Consider the following 21,367-nt stretch of genomic DNA (forward strand, 5'->3'; position numbering starts at 1 on the left):
AAATAAAAAGGTGATTGGAAAGTTTAAGGATGAATTAGGAGGAAATGTCATGAGTGAATTTGTGGGATTGAGGTCTAAGGCTTATGCTTATAAATACATTGTGAATAACGTTGAAAAGACTGATAAGAAGTTAAAAGGTGTAAAGAAAAATGTTATTAAAGAAACAATAAACTTTAAGGATTATTATAACTGTTTAACAACAAAGAAAGAAGAGTTTAGAAAGATTAATGGAATAAGAAGTTATAAACATAAATTATATTCAGAAGAGGTGAATAAGAAAGCATTGGGGGCTTTTGATGATAAGAGGTTTATTTTAGAAAATGGAATTGATAGTCTCCCTTATGGTTATATAAGTATATAAGTGATAAGTTAAAAAAGGGGGGGGGGGGGTTAGGGATTTTAATGGGCTACCGCCGCCTTTTTACTATTATATAAATGATAGAACCAAGTACCAACCAGACTAAAGAGTGGAGGTGTAATCAACCTTGGTATATAAATGGTAAACATAACGAATGTGAAAAATATCAAATAGGTATAATTGAAAAGACAACTGGTAAAAAAATTTACAAAACAAATAAGAGAATTAATTTAAATACCGGTGAATTGGGTAAAAAAGATGGAAATATTTTTGAGTGGACGGAAAACTTTGATGGTTGTCAGGAAAATATATACTTTAATTTAAAAATGCTATGTGGCACTGGAGGCGCTCAAACAAGAACATTGAGGGAGGTTTATCATTTTATCTCAGCTCAGTTAAAATATCTTGATAAAGAACCAAACTCAAACATATACTTTGTTAATATATTAGGTGGTGAAGAGAGTGGCAAGAGAATTAAATTATTTCCCATGCATAAACAAATATTTGTAGGATCGATGTTTGAGTGGTCTACTCAGGATCATTGATAGTAAGAGTACCATAAGACCAAGGGGGAATCATTGTTTGAGTGGTCTAATGAACAACATTAAGGATAGGTGTCAAAAGGCTAAAAGGTTCGTAAAGAGGTGAGAGGAAAATTAACATGTAAGTGAATGGGTCGATGTTTGAGTGGGTCAAAGATAATCTGCCAGATGATATGTAGAAGAAGGATTATAGGTCTATAAGGGAAAACAAATATTTGTAGTGTTTGAGTGGTCTAATGAACTACATTAAGGATAGGTACTATCGACAAAAGGTTCATCAAGATTAGGGTGGGAGAAATAGAGGTGTTAATGGGAAATGAGGTTAAGAGGAAAATTAACATGTAAGTCAATGGGAAAATGAGAGTGTCCCAGAAGCAACATATTATATACACTACTCCCCTACCCTTCCCCCCTCCCCCACCCCTTCCCCCCTCCCCCACCCCTTCCCCCCTCCCCCACCCTTCCCCCCTCCCCTCCCCTTTAAGATATAAATTCTCTTTAAAAGAGCTTCCACTTCTGACTGCTCCCCTTCCCCCTCTCCCAACCCTTCCCCCATCCTTCCCCCCTCCTTCCCCTCCCCTTCCACCCCCTTTAAGATATAAATTCCTTGTAAAAGAGCTTCCAATTCTGACTGCTCCCCTTCCCCCCCTCCCCTTCCCCCCTCCTCCCACTCCCCCTCCCTCCTCTCCTCTCCTCCCCTCCCCAACCCCTTCTCCCCCTCCCCTCCCCTTTAAGATATAAATTATCTGGAAAACAGCCTCCACTTCTGCCTGCTCCGCTTACCCCTCTCCCCACCCTTCCCCCATCCTTCCCCCCTCCTTCCTGCTCCCCCTCCCTCCTCTCCTTCCCCTCCCCTCCCTCGCCCCATTCCCCTCCCCTCCCTCCCCCCATTCCCCTCCCCTCCCCTCCTTCACCCATCCCTCCCGTTCCCCTCCCCCCCGTTCCCCTGCCCATTCCCCTCCCCTCCACCTCCCCCCCCACCCCGTTCTCCTCTCCTCCCCTCCCCTCCCCCTCCCCCTCCCCTCCTCCTCCCCTCCACCCAGTTCCCCTCTCCTCCACTGCCCCTCACCCCTCCCCCTTCCACCTCCCCCTCCCCTCCCCCGCCCGGCAACGCCGGGTACTTCTGCGAGTCCATATATAAAAGAATAATAATTTATTTAATATTCACTCGTTCCTCATGTTCACTTTCTTTCTTTTTCTATTTGTGTTTCCATCATTGTCTACTCTTCACCTTTTTATCTGCTTGTTGCATTTCTCTGCCCATCTTCACTTCCTTTTCCTTTTCTCTCTCTACCTCGAAATTTACTTTGTGGACATAGATTATGTTGCGGGAGCTGTGCTCGCATGATAAAGCCAGACAAAATGGACAACACAGGAACGAAGTTTCACCGAGCTATTTATTTAGCTCAAAACCAAAGAACTCAAAAGCACACTGAATCCGCCCCTCAAACGGGCGGCAATTTATAACGCAAACTGAACACACAAAAGCCACGCCTCTCAGGCGGGGCGTGGCATGCAAAATAGGTAAGACACGCCTCTCGACGGGGCGTGGTATGCAAGGCAAGTGTTCGCCCGAGAGGGCAAGTCTGGACACGCCCGGGCGAGTCCGGACACGTGACCGCTCGCCGGTTGCGTCATCGGCCGGTGCACGGTAATTGTGTCATGCTTCCGGTAACCGCTACATGCGCCCCCCCCCCCCCCCCCAGAATTAACCTGCACCGGGAGAGTCAGTTTGAGGGGGGTCCTGATGACCCGGCTGAAACGACCCCTGGCGATTTGTGTGGGGGTGGTAGGCGGCGTGGCGGTGGATGTTCGGGCGGGGGGCTTGGTTGACGGGGGACCACCCCATCGTGGAGGAAGGGCCAACCGTGGAGGTTGGTCGAGGTCCAAATGGGCCGGCTTGAGGCGGTCCACGGAGATGCGGTCCAGCTTGCCGCCGATGTCGATGATGAATGACTTGTCGTCCCTCTGCAGGACCCGGAAAGGCCCATCGTATGGCGGCCGGAGCGGTCCCCGGTGTGCGTCGTGCCGGATAAAAACGTACTCTGCAGTGCGAAGTGCTGGGGGGACGTGGGGTTGGGGGCAGCCATGGTGGGACGTGGGCACGGGGGAAAATCTCCTGGCGGCCTCCTGGAGGTCCGAGCGTTGGCGAGCCGCGGACCAGGGACCGGTGGCATCAGGGATGAATTTTGCCCAGCACGCGCAGTGGCTGGCCGTAGACCAGCTCGGTGGTGGAAGCCTGGAGGTCCTCTTTAGAGGCCATTCGGAGGCCCAATAGGACCCAAGGGAGCCTGTCGGCCAAACCGTCGTCCTGGAGGCTGGCTCTGAGAGCGGCCTTCATCGAGCGGTGGAACCGCTCACACAAGCCGTTGGGTTGGGGGTGGTAGGCCGTGGTGCGGTGAAGCTTGACCCCCAAGGCCTGGGCGATCACGCCTCAAAGCTCGGAGGTGAATTGCGGGCCTCTGTCGGAGGGAATGTCCGAAGGCATGCCGAAACGGGCAATCCAAGTGCCAATGAAGGCCTGCGCCATGTCGGCGGATGTTGTTGATGCCAGCGAGACAGCCTCCGGCTACCTGGTGGTCCTGTCCACCATCGTGAGGAGGTGGGTGAAGCCCCGCGAGGAGGCAAGGGGTCCCACCAGGTCCACATTGACGTGGTCGAAGCGCCGCGCGGGCACGTCGAATGGTGCCAATGGGGCCTGGGTGTGCCGGTGGACCTTCAAGCGCTGGCAGGCGACACAGGCATTGGCCCAGTCGCGGACGTCCTTACGGAGCCCGTGCCAGATGAACTTTGCTGCCACGAGCTTCTGTGATGCTTTCTGGCCCGGATGGGAAAGGCCGTGGAGGGCGTCAAAAATGTGCCACTGCCATCCGGTGGGCACGATGGGGCGAGGTTGGCCCAGGGAAACGTCGCACAGGAGAACTGTGCGTGTGTCCTCAAAGGGGACGTCGGCCAACCGCAGGCCTGTGTCCGCTGTCCGGAGGGCTTGCACCATGGGGTCGGCGGTCTGGTCGGCCGCCATGCAGGCAAAGTCCACACCCAGGTGGACGGCGTTCGCGCCGGACTGGGAGAGGCAATCGGCACAGCATTGTCCTTGCCCGCAACGTGCCGGATGTCCGTCGTAAATTCGGACACAGCGGAGAGGTGGTGCTGCTGGCGGGCCGACCACGGCTCTGTAACCTTGGCCAAGGCAAAGACCAGGGGTTTGTGGTCCACAAACGCCATGAACGGGCGGCCCTCCAAAAGATGGCGGAAGTGGCGAACGGCCAAGTAAAGGCCCAGGAGCTCGCGGTCGAAAGCGCCACACTCGCGCTCGTTAGGTCGAAGCTGCCGGCTGAAGAAGGCCAGCGGTTGCCAAGCTCCGTTCACCCACTGTTCATGCACGGCACCCACTGCGTAGTCAGAAGCGTCCGAGGTGAGGGCGATGGGTGCGTCGACCACCGGGTGTGCCAGCATGGTCGCGTTGGCGAGGGCCAGCTTCGCGCCCGTGAATGCCGCGTCCATCTCTGTGGTCCAGGCGATGTCGTGCTTGGCTGGCTTGCCCCGGAGGGCTTCGTACAGGGGGCGCATGAGTTCGGCGGTGCGAGGCACGAACCGGTGGTAAAAATTTACCATCCCCAAAAATTCCTGTCGGGCCTTGATGGAGCAGGGGCGCGGGGAACTTGTGCCTGCCTCCACCTTGGTAGGCAGTGGGACGGCCCCGCGCTTCGTGATGTGGTGCCCCAGGAAGTCGACGGCCGTTATGCCAAACTGGCATTTTGCCAGGTTGATGATGAGGCCGTGCTGGCCGAGGCGCTCGAAAAGCATGCGCAGGTGGACGAGGTGCTCCGCCCGGGAAGTGCTGGCGATGAGAATGTCATCCAGGTAGACGAACAGAAAGGTGAGATCGCGCAGCACACTGTCCATCAGCCGCTGGAAGGCCTGGGCCGCGTTCTTAAGGCCGAATGCCATTCGGAGGAACTCGAAGAGGCCAAAAGGTGTAATTACAGCCGTCTTCGGAACGTCGGCCGGCCGGACAGGTACCTGGCGGTAGCCCCGAATAAGGTCGACCTTGGAGAAGATCACCCGCCCCGCCAAACGGGTGGAAAAGTCCTGTATGTGTGGTATCGGGTACCGGTCGGGGGTGGTGGCATCGTTGAGGTGGTGGTAATCGCCGCATGGTCGCCATCCGCCACCCGGTTTGGGCACGATGTGTAGGGGCGAGACCCACGTGCTGTTCGAGCACTGCACAATGCCCAACTGCTCCAGCGCGTCGAATTCCGCCTTCGCCATGGTGAGTTTGCCCGGTCGAGGTGGCGAGCCCTGGCGTAGACCGGTGGACCTGTGGTCAGAATGTGGTGTTCGATGCCGTGCTTGACGGCGACCGCCGAATATGTCGGCTGTGTGAGGGCGGGAAACTCGGTGAGTAGGTGGGTGAAATCCTCCACGGCCGGGAGCGCGCAGGCTAGCTTGGTCGGAGCAGAGCCGCTCAATGAGCAAGTGAGCGAGCTGAAGGTCTCCGCGTTGATGAGCCGACGCCGTTTGACGTCGACCAAAAGCCCATGCGCACAAAGAAAATCTGCACCCAGCAAGGCCATGGGCATGTTCGCTGTGATGAAGTCCCACCTGAAGCGCTGGCCCCCGAAGCAGAATGCGACGCTGCGTGAACCGAAGGTGCGGATGGAGGAACGGTTTGTGGCAACCAAGGCGGGGCCGCAAAGTGCGGCCTGTTTGTCCTCCACCGAGGCAGGTATCACGCTCAGCTGAGCGCCGGTGTCACACAAAAAACGCCGCCCGGACTCCGTGTCCGTGATAAACAGAAGGCTGCCTGAATGGCCGACGCTCATGGCAGGCAGCGAGCGCCGGCCTGGTCGTTTCCCGACCCGCCGACAGTGCACGGTGGGTGGAACGTTCTGGCCTTCTGCCCGAACCTGGCGTGGTAATAGCACATGGTCCGCTCTGGTGGAGGCTCTGGCGGTCGTGTCGGGTTCGGGCGATGGGGCATCGCGGCAGCCGTAGGTGGACCGGACTCGGCCGGTGGAGTCGCCGGTCATGGCGCAGGCATTGCCTCGGTCAGCCCAGGGTCCCAGGCGGCCGCTCCGACATGTCGCCTGGCCGAGAAAAATTTATCGGCCTCCTCGGCCAGGCAGGGCGCGAGGGTCCGTGATGGGCGAATTAGCCAAAGCTAAGCATACCTGCCCGGGTAGCCGCTGGAGGAACAGCTCGCGGAAGAGGAAGTCCGGGCTTTGGTCACCGAGAAGAGCAAGCATGTGGTCCATGCTTTCGGACGGACGGGCCTCGCCCAGCTCCGGGAGGTGTAGTCGTTGTCGTGCGCGTTCGTTCTCCATGAGTCCAAACGCACCGAGGAGTAGGCCTTTGAGCGCGCCGTATTTGTCGGCATCTGGCGGGTGCTGTAGGGAGCTCAGGACCCGGGCTGCGGCAGAGGCGTTGAGCGTGGAGACCACGTGGTGGTAGCGCGTTGTGTCCTCCGTAATGTTCCGCAGGGTGAATTGAGAAACCGCTTGAGCAAACCAAACGGCCGCGTGAGATTCCCAAAAGCCCAGGAGCTTCAAAGCTACAGCTGACTCCATCGCCGTGTTCGTAGAAAGGGGTCACCAATTGTGGGAGCTGTGCTTGCACGATAACGCCAGACAAAATGGACAACACAGGAACGAAGTTTCACCGAGCTATTTATTTAGCTCAAAACCAAAGAACTCAAAAGCACACTGAATCCGCCCCTCGAACGGGCGGCAATTTATAACGCAAACTGAACACACAAAAGCCACGCCTCTCAGGCGGGGCGTGGCATGCAAAATAGGTAAGTCATGCCTCTCGACGGGGCGTGGTATGCAAGGCAAGTGTTTGCCCGAGAGGGAAAGTCTGGACACGCCCGGGCGAGTCCGGACACGTGACCGCTCGCCGGTTGCGTCATCGGCCGGTGCACGGTAATTGTGTCATGCTTCCGGTAACCGCTACAATGTTACATTATTACAGAATAATGAACTCAAAAAAATGATCGAATCGTCATCTTGGATTCAGGGAAAGTTTGATAAAGTGCAAGAGCCACCGTGCTGATGATTTTTTTTTTCACTCAATTAACTTTTTGGGGAGTTAACTTTTTGCTATTTTTTCTTCTTCTCCCTTATCACCCGTCTGATTGTTCTGAAACTTGACACATAAATACAAGATCACCCATGATCTCATCTCGCGAGATCTTGGAGACGGCGGCAGGGATTTTCGAAGCTCCACACGGTCTCCACGTTTTTCGAAGTTAAGTCTGTTCACAATTGTATTTTGTCGAAACTGTATTTATCTTTCGGTGTGTGAAGTTATTGTGTGCAACTTTGGTTGTTTCTCGGTGTTTATCTTTCATAAATTGATCGTCTGTTTGCCGTGTCGCGAGCAAGGCCTTGTACAGTGTGCACTGTACAACCTTGAGGCTTTGTTTTTCTCTCAGTGGTCCGTCGTTTGTGATCCAATAACTTTCGTTCTCTGTATTCCCAGTCTTTTCACCCATAGCCTACTTCCTTGTGTAAATCTCAACTCAAAAAAAAAAAAAAAAAAAAAAAAAAACATTTCCTTCTCTGTTCTCATTCGTTTATTCATTCTTATTCGTTCGTTCGTTCTTCGACCACGTGTTTCTCCCCCATTTCCCCAGATAGTTTTCACTCATTAACCTTCAATGTTTACACTTTCCCCTCAAGTTATGTATTCCGTCATATTTTATAACACCTTTTTCTTCTTCTTCTTTAAAAGGCTGCTTTCGACTTGCTCACCAAATCAATTCATCCCAAAAAAAAAAAAAAAAATATCCATCTCCTATAGTGCCTTTGTTCTACATTCCCTAAACTCTCCTGCACTCCATCCTCCATCCAGCGTCCTTAAACGTATTTTTAACTCGAAGGTCACAAGAAACTCATTTTGCAATAAATGTTCGTTTCCCATAAATCGTACACTTTCAAAAATCCAATCTCACCCCTCCCCTCCAAATCTTCCCCATAACCCCTCCCCTCCAAATCTTCCCCATCACCCCTCCCCTCCAAATCTTCCCCATCACCCATCCCTTTCAAATCTCCCCCCTTGCCCCCTCCCTCCTAAACTACTCCCTCACCCCTCCCCGCCAAGACGCCCCCTCGCCCCTCCCCTCCTAGACTCCTGCCTCACCCCTCCCCTCCAAATCTCCCCCATATCCCATCCCTTTCAAATCCCTCCCCTTGTCTCTTCCCTCCCAAACTCCCCCCTCACCCCTCCCCTTCAAATCTCCCCACCCTCATTGCTTCTCAATTTCCCCCCGCTCACTCCCCCTCCTCAAAGCGTCCTCCCCGCTTCTTCCCCCTTCAAACTCTCACCTCCATCTCCCCCAACCTTCTGCCTCGCTCTTCCCCCTCCTCAAATAACACCTCATTGTGGCTCACCCAATCACCATCAAACCTTTTGTCCGCCCCATCCTTCCCTTTCTCCGAGCTATTCTGAAATCTCTGACACACGTTCAACAGCTCTCCCTACCTCTTCCACCTCTTCCACATCTTACCCTACCCCTCCTCCCCCCTGTTCTGTATCTGATGCTCCCCCTTCCTCTTCATTAACGGTATGGACCTCAAACATCCGGGGCCTTCGTTCAAACTTAACTGATCTCTCCATACAGGTTGCTTCTGTCAAACCAGACGTGATCTGCTTAACAGAAACTTTCCTCCTTTATGATGTCTCTGATTCCATAGTATCTCTCCCGGGCTACTCCCTCCTCCGGTATGATAGACCTGAGCCTCGTCCTGGAGGCGGGGTTGCTATCTTTATCAAAAACTCTCTTCCTCACTCGCCCTGCACTGCACTCTCTCCACCTCACCCCCAGGAATACCTCTGGCTACGGCTTCCCCTTCGCTCCCACCTCTTGTTCATATGTGTGTTGTACCGTCCACCAAACAGTGATGACTCCATCTACATCTCGCTGTCTGATGATATGGACCAACTTCTATCTACTCATCCCAACTCTCTCTTCCTCATATGTGGTGATTTCAACTGTCATCATGCCAGTTGGCTGGGTGTGGGTACCTCTCTCACCAGCCATGGCTCCTCAGCAAAGGACTTCTGCGACTCACTGGGACTGACACAATCTGTCAATTTCCCGACCCGGATCTCAGTCAACGGAACATCTTCTCTTCTGGACTTGGTTATGACTAACTTCCCTGAAAATGTCTGCTGCTCTTCTTCTGCTCCGATCGGATCATCTGATCATGTCCTTGTTAAAGTGGACATCTCTCTGACCATCCTCAGGGAGCCTGCTCAGCGTCGACGAGTCTGGCATTTCACTCAGGCCAACTGGCACGGTCTTCAAGCAGCCATCAATCATCTGGACTGGTCTCCCATCTCTACCACCTCTGACATCAACTCATCCTGGGAATTCTTCCAAAGTAAATTGCTCTCTCTCATGCACAGATTTATCCCATCTCGTCTTCAGTTGTCATACCCTTCCTCCCGTCCATGGTACACGGAATCTTGTGGTGAGGCTGTTGCCCAGAAACAACTTGCCTTCGTCTCCTGGAAAGCAAATCCAACGGAAGGAAATCTCATTTCCTTTCACAAAGCCCGAAACAAGTGTGTGTCCACCCTCAGGAGAGCCAGGAAACAATATCTCTCCGTTCTCAAGACCGAACTCTCTTATCTGTCTCCCTCTTCCAAATCCTGGTGGCGTCTGGTCAAATCCGTTTCTGGTGTTTGTTCCCCCTCCATCCCCTCCCTTACCTCAAACGGCTCCACAGCTGACTCCGCACGTGAAAAAGCTGAATGCCTCAACTCTGTGTTTGCCTCTAAATCTTGTGTCCCAAACCCATCCCTCTCTGTACCCACCATACCCAGTCGTACCCTGCTGCTCCTGGACTCCGTGTCCTTTCCTCCTGACAAGGTGGAAAAGTTTCTGTCAACCCTCGACTCTGATTCTGCAACTGGACCCGACGGCATCAGCCCACGGGTCCTAAAATCCTGCTCTGCTGCTCTATCTCACCCTCTCTCTGTTCTCTTCACCCTCTCTTTTGCTCAAGGTCAACTGCCATCTGCTTGGAAATCAGCCAACATCACCGCTTTGCACAAAAAAGGTGCAAAAACAGATCCTAGCAACTACAGACCAATCAGCCTTCTCCCAATTATCAGCAAAGTCATGGAATCCATCATTGCTTCTGATATGAAATCTTTCCTCTTCTCCAATGGCTTGATCTCTGATCATCAATTTGGTTTCAGACCAGGTCACTCTACTCTGGACATGCTGCTTCTGCTGTCTCAACAATGGATGGAGGTCCTCAATGCCAAACAGGAAATTAGAGCTGTCTCCCTCGACATATCACGTGCCTTCGACACGGTCTGGCACCCCGCTCTGCTCACCAAACTCTCCTCCTTTGGTATCCATGGAAATCTCCACGCATGGCTGGCGGACTTCCTCTCTAGTCGTCGTCAACGTGTGGCCCTGAATGGGTTTCTCTCATCTCCTCTTCCTGTTCAGGCTGGAGTTCCCCAAGGCAGTGTTCTGGGCCCCGTGCTTTTTCTGGTCTTCATCAATGATCTCTCTGACTCTCTCGAAAATCCTCTCTATCTCTTTGCTGATGACTCCACTCTCTGCCGCTCCATTCCTCTTCCCTCAGATCGGCAGTCTGCTGCCTCCTCACTCTCTGAAGACCTGGACAAAATCACAGACTGGTCAAACAAGTGGAACATGTCTTTCAATCCTGACAAATCTCACACTCTTACTATGTCTCCCCGAAAAGATCGACTGGACAACCCTCCCATCTACTTTCTCAACAATCCTCTCCAAGAAGTTCTGTCGCTCAAGATTTTGGGTCTCACTATCTGCCATGATCTTTCTTGGGAAAACCACATTTCCAAGCTGGCCTCCAAAGCCAGTCGCCGACTGGGCATCCTCCGTCGTGCGAAGTCCTTCCTCGGCACACCTGAGCTCCTCACCACATACAAGGCTTTCATCCGCAGCTCAATGGAATACTGTTCTCCCCTATGGGCCGGTGCTCCTGCCTCACACCTAGCTCGGCTTCACGCTGTTGAAACCAAAGCTTTCAGAATTATTGGAATCTCCCGCGATGAAGCTATCTCTGAGGGCCTTTCACTCACTCACCGCAGGCAGGTAGGTGGTCTTTCTGTCTTCTACCGACTCCTCTCCGGCCTTGCACCCCCAGCTCTCTCTGTGCTCTGTCCCCCAAATATTCCTACAGGTCGCACAAGATCTGCCAGCAACCCTCTGATGGTTAAACTGCCGAAATCTCGGCTCTCCGCTCACCTTCACTCTTTCATTCCTCTTTTCTCCCGCCTCTGGAACAAACTCCCTCACTCCCTTCAATCCCACTCCTCCCTCCAGGTCTTTAAAACAGCTGTTCACCACCATCTCTTATCTTCCCCCATCCAAAACCTTGATCTTTTCTACCCCCGCTAATTCACCCCAGATCCACCTTGTTTGAAATTCCAACTTCTTTCCTGGAAGTCCTGGCAGTGTCCATATGTTTTATACCTCTCCCACTGCCCCCTTCCCACGCCCCCCCCACAAAGCCCTCACCCTCTCTCAGATCTCTCGATGTCTCCATGTCTCTCGGTCCCTGCTCTCAAATGTTGTGTTTGTGTCCTTCCCCCTCTCTCCCCATCTTGTCTACCGCTCCCTATGTTATATGTTTTATGTGTCGGTTTGTCTTTCTGTGTGTTCATGTGATTAATGTTCGCTCTTTCACGAGCCTCGATATTGTATACAAAAAAAAAAAAAAAAAAAAAAAAAAAAAAAAAAAAAAAAAAAAAAAAAAAAAAAAAAAAAAAAAAAAAAAAAAAAAAAAAAAAAAAAAAAAAGACAGTAGTTCGCACAATCTTCGATTTTTCGGGTTTCGATGTTTCAATTTTGGATCATGTGAGCCCCCAGGGGTGAAGGGTTACCCCCCAAAACTTAAGATCCTGACTCGACTACTTTACCAACTGATTGCCCTGAAACCCGATACAGCCCTTATTACTCCCCTACCGGTGGACACCGGAGGGGACTGAAGGTTTGCACTCCGTCAGTCCGTCAGTCTGTCAGTCAGTCACGCAAAGAACAGTTTTCCGGACTTTTTTTCTAAATGCTGAATGCTAATGATTTCAAACTTGGTACATGGTTTCCTCATGATAAGTTACAGAACGAGTTCGAACTTCACGACGTTTCGATCATTTTTGACAACGTTATGGAACTTTGAACTTTGGTAATTCTGATAATTCTGATGCTCCTTAACACAGTGCCATTATAAGTTTTAATTTCCTTTAAAAACCATTTTCTCTGCAATAATTGGACCGATTGAGATCAAATTTTCACCGTAGGGGGGACTTGGTCTGGAGAATATTTTAATGGTAATTATGACGTCAGAGGTCACGTGGTTCGGTCGCCATATTGTTTTTCGTGAAAACATGAAAAACCCCTTTTTCTCTGCAACGGCTGAACAGATCGAGGCCAATCTTTACGGGCAGAATCGCATACCCATGGCAAACAAAAAAGTCAGCGAGCATGACGTCAAGCATCACATGGTTTCAGAGTTATGACGTTTTTAAGCATGAACCTTTAAAACCGAGCTCCTCCCTCATTTTTGATCCAGTCGAGGGGAAACTTCACAGATCTGTTCAGCATGTCAGTCTACTAAAATGTCCTTTTGGAATTTGCATAGGGCACGTGGTTTGGCAGATATCGTTAATTAAACGAAATTTTTTTTTTTTTTAATGGATATCTCTGGAATCGCTAGTACCTCAGACTGTGAGTTGGTAATTATATAATTCACACAGTGCAATACGTGCAGGCCGCTCCATGGAGCGACCTTGCAGGCTTATCAACGAGGTGATGCGTGACACACGTGCCTCAGCATACCTCAGATCAAGTTTGAAAACCAGCATCAACCGTGTATAAATTTGCATATTCGATCATTTTTGACAAAGTTATGGCACTTTGAACTTTGGTAGGGGACATGTATTGCAGCGCAAAACTCAGAATGCTTGTTCTTGATGGACTGCACAAAAGCACTAATTTTGCTGACAGCTTGGTTACCTGCCCCTAGTGGGCGGCCAAGGTGGCCTTGACAAACGCACACTCGCCTCTAAGTTGTCTAGGTCATTCATCAATGTGTGTGCCTTCTCTCGGGTGGACGTTGAATTGGGCATCGCATCTACCGGTATTCGTTGATGGATGTTAAATATCCCAGGGTGTCCTTCGTGAAGAGTAACTAAGCTGTCGGCAACATGAACAAATAACAAATTCCTGCCCGAACATACAGGGGGCACTGCATCAGCGGCATAGCCATGTCCTCACCTAATGGTGCTACCCACAGCCTGCTGCATGTGAATGAAGAAGACCTATCCCTAAAACGTATCTATCCCCTTAACTTACCTTGTCTTTTATCTACCCCTTCAATCCCTAACCAATTAGTTTGGGGTTTTAAACCAAACCACTACCCCAGACAGGGAAAGTAGGTCCAACCACACTATCCCAGACAGGGAAGACATTGTCTGTTTGTTTGTGGGTTTTATAGCGGCATGATAGCAAACACATGCTCTTAAGTCCTGCTTCCTATTCCTCCCATCCGTAAAGACGCGCTCTTTGCTGGTAATAAATTAAACAAATTGTTATGCATTTCAAAGAAGATATGATATCCATATTTTGTGTGAAAGGTGGTGTGTTGTTCGCGATGTACCCACTCACCCTTCTCTCCTCACTATTCCTATGACCATTTCCACGACCCTACTACCTCCCTCATCCCCTCTCTTGCCCTCCCCCCACCCATCTTTCCATTTCACTCCTGCACCCAAACACCTTCCACCACGTGTGTGTGTGTGTGTGTGTGTGTGTGTGTGTGTGTGTGTGTGTGTGTGTGTGTGTGTGTGTGTGTGTGTGTGTGTGTGTGTGTGTGTGTGTGGGTGTGTAGTTGTGTGTATATTTGTCTCTGTATATGTGACTTTGTGTGTTGTTGATTGTTTTCTCCATAATTTGGGTTTCAGAAGGTGGAACGGAGTCCTCCCAGGAAACGAAGTATCTTGACTCATGGACTAAGTTGTGAAGTTTTGTTGTTCTCAGAGTTTTGTTCCAAGAGCTCTTTTCAGGATTGTCACAGAGCTCCATACAGCCTCCAACTGCAATTCGTTTGTGGTTATGTTCCCATGGATGGGTTTTTAAATCTCTGCAAGGTTCTTCTTTATCATTCCCGTTGCCCAAATTCCCACTGGTGCAATTTTGGCGTTCATCAGCTTCCAGGATCGTTTCACTTCATTCTTGATGTCTTCATATTTGGTGATTTTCTTGATTTCTGCATTATTTAGACCAAACTCACTGGTTACTGAAACCTCAATTAGCATTGCTGTCTTTTCCTTTTTGTTCCTGAGTGCTACGTCCAGTCGCAGTGCTTTTTTTCGATGTTCACGGTGGATGGTAACATCAGGTCATACATGAGCATGACGTTATTATTTTCAATGATTGCTTTTGGATCATGCTTCCATGAGTTTTGTGAAACAGGGATATTGAATTTTTTGCAGATGTGCCGGTGGATTACTCCACGTACTTTGTTGTGCCTTTGTGTGCACAGCTGTTCTGACATGAGGTTTTTACATCAGCATCGGAAGTGGCTTGTGCTTTGTGTTTCTGCCTTACAGAACCTACACTTGTCCCATTGGCTCAGTCCTGTCATCTTAAAGCAATTTGTGCAGTGTCCTTGGTTTTGGGCATATAATAGACAAAAGGAGCCCGTTTGCAGTGTGCTTGCTTCCGGGCATGCGTTCGGTCCAGCCATCGATAACGTCTTCAATTATCTTACCCTTCTTCCCACTCTTGGTACTCTGAATCCTGTGGTGAGGCAGTTGCTTTAAAACAACTTGCATTTTCCTCCTGGAAAGCAAATCCAACTGAAGACAACCTCAGATCATTCCACCAAGCTCGCAACAATTGTGTCTACTCTGTGGAGAGCCAGAAACAACACATGTCCAATCTTAAGAATGAGCTTTCAAACTTGTCTCCCTCCTCTAAAACCTGATGGTGACTTGTCAAGACTTGCATCTTCTGCCCTCTCCGTGCTTTGTCTCCCTCAGCTTTCTGCAAGATACACCCGGTCCACCAGCAACCCTCTCCAAGTGAAAATGCCAAAATCCAGAACCAATGCTCACCTCCACTCTTTTAATCCGCTTTTTCCCACCTGTGGAACCACCTGCTATTCTCTCCTCAATCTCATCCTTCCTTCCATATCTTTAAGACAGCTGTTCACCACTATCTCAAGTCATCACCCATCTAAAATCATGATCTTTTCTACACCTGATGAACCACTCTACCCCTCCATAAAATGTTGCTTATGTATCCATCTTGTCCACCATTTGCATTGTCCTTCATCCCTCGTTTGTTCATCTGTCTATTTTTTCCCTCCGCCCTTCTGTTGGCGTTTCCACTTTTCTCCTGCTGTTCCCTTTGTTATGTTGTGTCCTGATTTGTTCTGTATCAAAGCTCTTCATGAGCCGAAACCATGCAGAGTAAAACAAAAAAATCCTCGCTTTACCCCATTCGAACAATGCCCCCACATTTGTGGATTTGACAGTGGTGTTAGCAAGATGGACAGAATAGTCTTTCACTGCATTTCGTTCCCTGTGTACCTGTAGAGCATATGTTAATTTGTGATGATTTGGAGAGTGACAGGTTCAACCCAGAACATTCTGGGACAAAACACTTCTTAATGGCAGCACAGGGTGGGCTCTAGATTTAGAGAATGTCAACTTATTGCAGATCATTTAGAGAGCGTTTATGTTCATTATTGAACTTGATATGTTCTCATCATACAATTTGGCGTCGGGAGTTTAAGCTTCCATTCAGTGTAAACTCGGTGCTGACATTTTTTAACATTGATGAATGCTCTTCACAGGAGAACAGAAGAAGCCCATCAAGAAGTTCACCTTCACCTCGTGGTCTCACAGCTTCACCAGAAAGGCAGATTTGAAGAGGCACAAGGAGAGGAACCGACATGTTCCCAGTGATGAAGAGTTCAAATGCACTGAATATTCTTGTTCAACGCAAAATAAAAGCATGTTCGTGAGTCATTCTGATATTCACACAAGAAAGAAACAGTACACCTGTAAGGTGTGCCAAAAGAGTGTCGGTTCTTCAACAACGATTCAGAGGCATGTGAGATTTCACACCGGAGAGCGCCCTTATACATGCAATGTTTGTGGTAAGGGGTTCATTCGGTCATCGGACTGTCGGATTCACAAGCGAATTCACACCGGAGAGCGCCCTTATACATGCAATGTTTGTGGTAAGGGGTTCATTCGGTCATCGGACTGTCGGATTCACAAGCGAATTCACACAGGAGAGCGCCCTTATACATGCAATGTTTGTGGTAAGGGGTTCAGTCGATCAACGCACTGTCGAAATCACGAGCGGATTCACACAGGTGAGCGCCCTTATACATGCAATGTTTGTGCTAAGGGGTTCATTCGGTCGACGGACTGTCGGATTCACAAGCGAATTCACACGGGAGAGCGCCCTTATACATGCAATGTTTGTGGTAAGGGGTTCATTCGGTCAACGGACTGTCGGATTCACAAGCGAATTCACACGGGAGAGCGCCCTTATACATGCAATGTTTGTGGTAAGGGGTTCATTCGGTCGACGGAGTGTCAGACTCACGAGCGGATTCACACGAGAGAGCGTCCGTACATGTGTACGGTTTGTGCAGAGACTTTCTCAAATCTAAGGTCTTTGGGGAACCATTTGAGGTGCCACAAAGGAGAGCCTCTTAACCTTTTGAGATATTCTATTCACAGATGAAAAGACAGACTAACCACATTAAAAGCTTGGTTACCTGCCCCTAGTGGGCTGCCAAGGTGGCCTCGACATGCGCACGCTCGCCTCTGAGATGTCTTTTTTCAATGAGATAAATTCTAATGACCTTTTATATGTATCATATGCAGTTCAGTGATTCTGCATTGATACTCAAGCATCCTAAATTCAATATTTAAAAGTTTATGGCACATTTTAGCAATTTTTAAAGAATGTTGATGGCTCCACTCACTGAATATATCGTCCTCATCATGGCCAGGCCTAAAATAATAGAGCTGCATTGATAGAAAAGTGAAGAGAGAATCACGAGTTTTTGAGGAAGTAAAAAATCTGCTTTTTAAAAAGGGGAAGGTCATAAGTGTTTGGAACCGCATGAGAAGGTGAAGATTTCCAGAGTTTGGCAGTGGAGAGGAAGAAACAAACATCATAACGGCCCACCCTTGAGTTTCCAATGGCCACACAAAAATCATGAGATGTAGTGGCTTGTCGAGTATTCCGTGGTCTCGCTAATGGCGGAGATACACAAGCAGAAAGTTATTGGGAGCAGAAACGGAAGTAATATCTGTCGAAAAGAGAAAGAAAGCTAACTTTGTGGCGTAATTTGAGCGGGTCGAGTTTTGAGGTCAGATTGGGAGAGTTGATAAGTCGGATTACTTTGGATTCAATTCTTTCCAGTAAGTATATGGAACTCGAACCTCCCCAGATGTGAGAGCAGTACTCTGTACAAGGATTAATCAATCCTTTATATCGTTGAGGCAACTGTTCAAAGGAGAAGAATCTTTGACATCTGAACAGCACTCCTGGTTTCTTCAATGCAGATTTGACTATTTGTGTAATTTGTGGATTCCAGGATAAATTTGATGTTAGGGTATTACCTAGTAGGTTGATTGAATCGCATGGTGTAATTGTGGAGCTTTCAAAGAAGATTGGAGAATTGAGAGGAGATTTAGAGAGAGATGGGAAGAAATTGAGTTTTGGAAGAAATTAGATGGGAAGAAATTGAGTAACCTGATTACATTTGCCCCACATTTGCCCCCGCATTTTCACAGCCACGACTTCCAAATCCATATTTAAAGTCGTGGCTGTGATCAAACGAGATGCAGATCGAATGAGGGAAGATGGGCAGATGAGAAAAACACGGAGGATTGTAATGTCAAATCATCAACATACGAGTGCATTTGATTCTTTTTAGAAGAAAAGATCATTGATAAAAAGAAGGAAGAGTGTTGGAGACAGGACAGAACCCTGATGAACACCGCTGTTGACAGGGAAGGAGGACGATGTTGAACCATAAACATTTATGGAGACAGAGCAGTCGGAGAGAAAGCTCAATATGAGAGAGCAGAGTGAAGGAGGAAAGCGAAAGAGGGAAGCTTGGATATCAGACCCCGATGCCAAACATCTGCCAAAGCCTTTTGAGATATCAAGGCCAACAACAAAGGATTCCCCAAAGCCTTTCAGAGAAGATGCCCAGACATTCATAATGTAAGAAAGGATATCACCGGTAGGTATGCGAAAGCCATATTGATGGTCAGATATAAGACTGTGAGATTCAAGATGCTTGAGGAAATGGTTATTGTGGAGACATTCAAAGACTTTGGAAGTCGTAGAAGTCAGAGCAATGGGACGAGCTGAAGGGTTTGAACGATCACCCTTCTTTAAAATAGGCTGTCGTGAGGCATGTTTCCAGGAAAGGTGAAAACTTTGGGGTTTTAAACAAAAACAAAACAAATGAGCAAGCAGGGGAGCATGTTCTGAAGAACCCTCCTTCAAGACATAAGGAGGAATGTGTCTCTTGTCTGTATGACTTGCTTGTCTCCAGAGAGGGGTGTATTTTTTTGACTGCATGAAAAGAGATTATTGAGAGGGGTATGACATTTCTCAGGGGAACATCTGAGGGAGATGGAATGTCTGTCATGCAGTGTGGAATTAGAGGAGAAAGGAGAACCAAAAACAGTTGCTTCATCGGGCAGAGAGACAGCTCTAGTATCATCGGAACAGAAAAGCGAACGAAAGGTGGAGCGACAGAAGTTGTTGGTGACACTTTTGGCTAAGGACCAGAAAGATCTATCGGTGGAATAAGCTGAGAGATTGTCACATTTCTTTTGGATAAACGAATGCCTCGCCTCACGAATAACATGTTTGCAATAATTTCCGGCAGATATGAAAGCTGAATGAGAGTTGGAGGAAGAAGAGTTTTTCCATGACTGATATGCCGCATCCCTTGCACGAATAGCCGCAGAGCAGAAATGGTTGAAACATAAGTTGGTAGGAGAGCTAAACTTGAAAGAAGGGGATATAAGCCTCCATTCCTGCAACATTAACCTCAGCTCTTTGTGCAGCAGAGATGGAGGCATCGTCTGAGGAGAGGCAGTCGTTTTTCCATGGAAAACCAGAAAATAAGTTTCGTAAACCAGTCTTGTTGGTGTCATTGAAATGCCAATACTGGTGTTTAGTCGGAGGAGGAGTGGTGGTAAGCAAAGTGATGTTCACAAGGTTGTGGTCAGAAGAACCAATTGGAGGTTAAATTGTGTAGCTGCAATGCAACGGATTGGAGATGAAGAACAAATCCCAAGTATTGGAAGAGTGGTCATGACGATCTGGGATATGGGTCGGGTGGGTTATAAAAATTTGTTCCAAATCATTGAGAATGGAAAATATATGAGCTTCAACTACCCCAACATCCATGTGGGAAGATTTTCAACCACTCCCTGTGGTGTACATTGAAGTCTCCTAAATCGAGGAATTCTGCTTGAGGATGTTGGGATGTCACGGCCTCATTGCAGGAATTAAGATCGTCAAAGAAAGCGATGAAGTTTGTGGAGTTGGGAGAGCAGAAAGTGAAACAAAGAAAAATAGTGATGGTCGGGAGACAAATCTACAGGCAGATCTGACATCAAACTTTGGAGATTTGGGGGTCCACAGGGCGTACAGCAGACGTGTTGATTTTGGAGTAGATAACCCTAACCCTAACCCGACCCTAACTTCTCCTTTGAAGCGGCATCATGAATGAAGATTGCAGCTTGAAATGTAAAATGAGTTAGGGTAGGGCAGACACAAGAACATTATGTGACAATTGGGTCTCTGAGAGAAGCAAGACATGAGGAGAGGTACCTGCTGGTAATTTTGGTGGCCATTTCATCAAAGTGGCCGCCATGTTGAATTTCGAGGTGGCTAATCGACTGTATTTAAAGATTATCTGCATTAGAACATCACTGCCAAGAAACAGTAATTACAATGAAGGAAGAGAATGATGAATGTGGTTAAGAACAAGGGATTTTTAAACTTAGCTTTTACCTCAGGTTTGTCGTGTCTCTCTTTCTCTGTCTTTCCCCCTCCCCCTCTCTCTCCCCCTCCTGTGGTAATAAACGTTTTGTTCATAAAAACCTGTACGTGGTCATTCGAGGTACGGGACTTTGCCATTATTCGCGACTGAATTGGATTTTAACCCTCTGGAGTCTCCTATTAAACCATTACATAACCTTTCCAGTCTACTGCCCATTTTGGTCATTGGCATTTTTAATGCCTATTTCACAAATGGTCCATTTTCAGGAGGAAAACTACCAGTTAGACCCCCAAGACCATATAACATCCCGTAGGGTATTAAATGTCCTTGCATTTTACGAAGGTGACCAAGGTCATTCAAAGTCAAGTTCAAGGTCACATGCTCATAAAATGGCTGATTTGACATTTTCATGCGTTTTCAGTCTACTTTCACACATCATTACAAAAATATAGTGGACAGCAAGGATGTTTTTTCACAGAAAGGACCTCAGCAGGGACAAAAAATTCAATGTGATAAAGTTTCATAAGTTTCCATGGAGTTGCTGGGGCACAGCGGCACATTTAGTGAGGGACGAGACCAATTTTCTTTGGGTTATTTCGAAGGTAATGCATTAGAAATAGTGCAATACATCTTTGCCATCACTATTCAGGATGAAGAGTGCCAGTTACACCCAAAAGACCAAATACCATCATGTAGAGAATGAAATGCCCTTGCAGAATATACAGGTCATCAAGGTCAACTTCACAGAGTCATAAATTGGCAGATTTGACATTTTCAGGCACTTACCCATCACGGACAGGTTGCGAAAGACTGCAAGAGAAATTCGACAAGAAAAACTTTATTTATATTTTTCGAGCAAGGAATCCAACACAGGAATGTTTCAGGTGACAGCACATTTACAGCTCATTCATGTCACTGGTGCGAAGGTTCACTGTTCAAAAAGGCTCACTTTCCACTTTCCACTTTCCATTTGTGGTCCAGTGAACCCGCAGACCAGTGAACCTTTTCTTCACATTCGAGCAAATAAACCCGTTTTGAAAACGTTTTTCTCAAAAGGATTTCCGGACCAATGAACAGGGTTCTCACTGACCCCTGAAAAGTGTATTTTGAAGCGTGAAATTTGGACAGTGACCTTCATTGATGGAACAACTCAGGAGGTACAACCATTTCCTCAAAAGAAAAATACATTATTGCATTCAGTACCAGTAATTTTTTTCAAGTATTTCTGAGGGAGAGAATGAAGTTCATGCAGGCCACAAACAAGACAGCCATTGCCATTCAACAAGGGTTTATCTCAAAAAAATAAGGCAAAAATACCAGAGTCAAATCAGGCTGGATTACAGATCACAACAATTCCATAATTCCATAATTCCAGTTATACAAACTTCAAATGAAAG

Source organism: Myxine glutinosa, chromosome 1, assembly GCF_964187855.1.
Source record: "Myxine glutinosa chromosome 1, kmMyxGlut1.1, whole genome shotgun sequence".
Classification (NCBI taxonomy): domain Eukaryota; kingdom Metazoa; phylum Chordata; class Myxini; order Myxiniformes; family Myxinidae; genus Myxine; species Myxine glutinosa.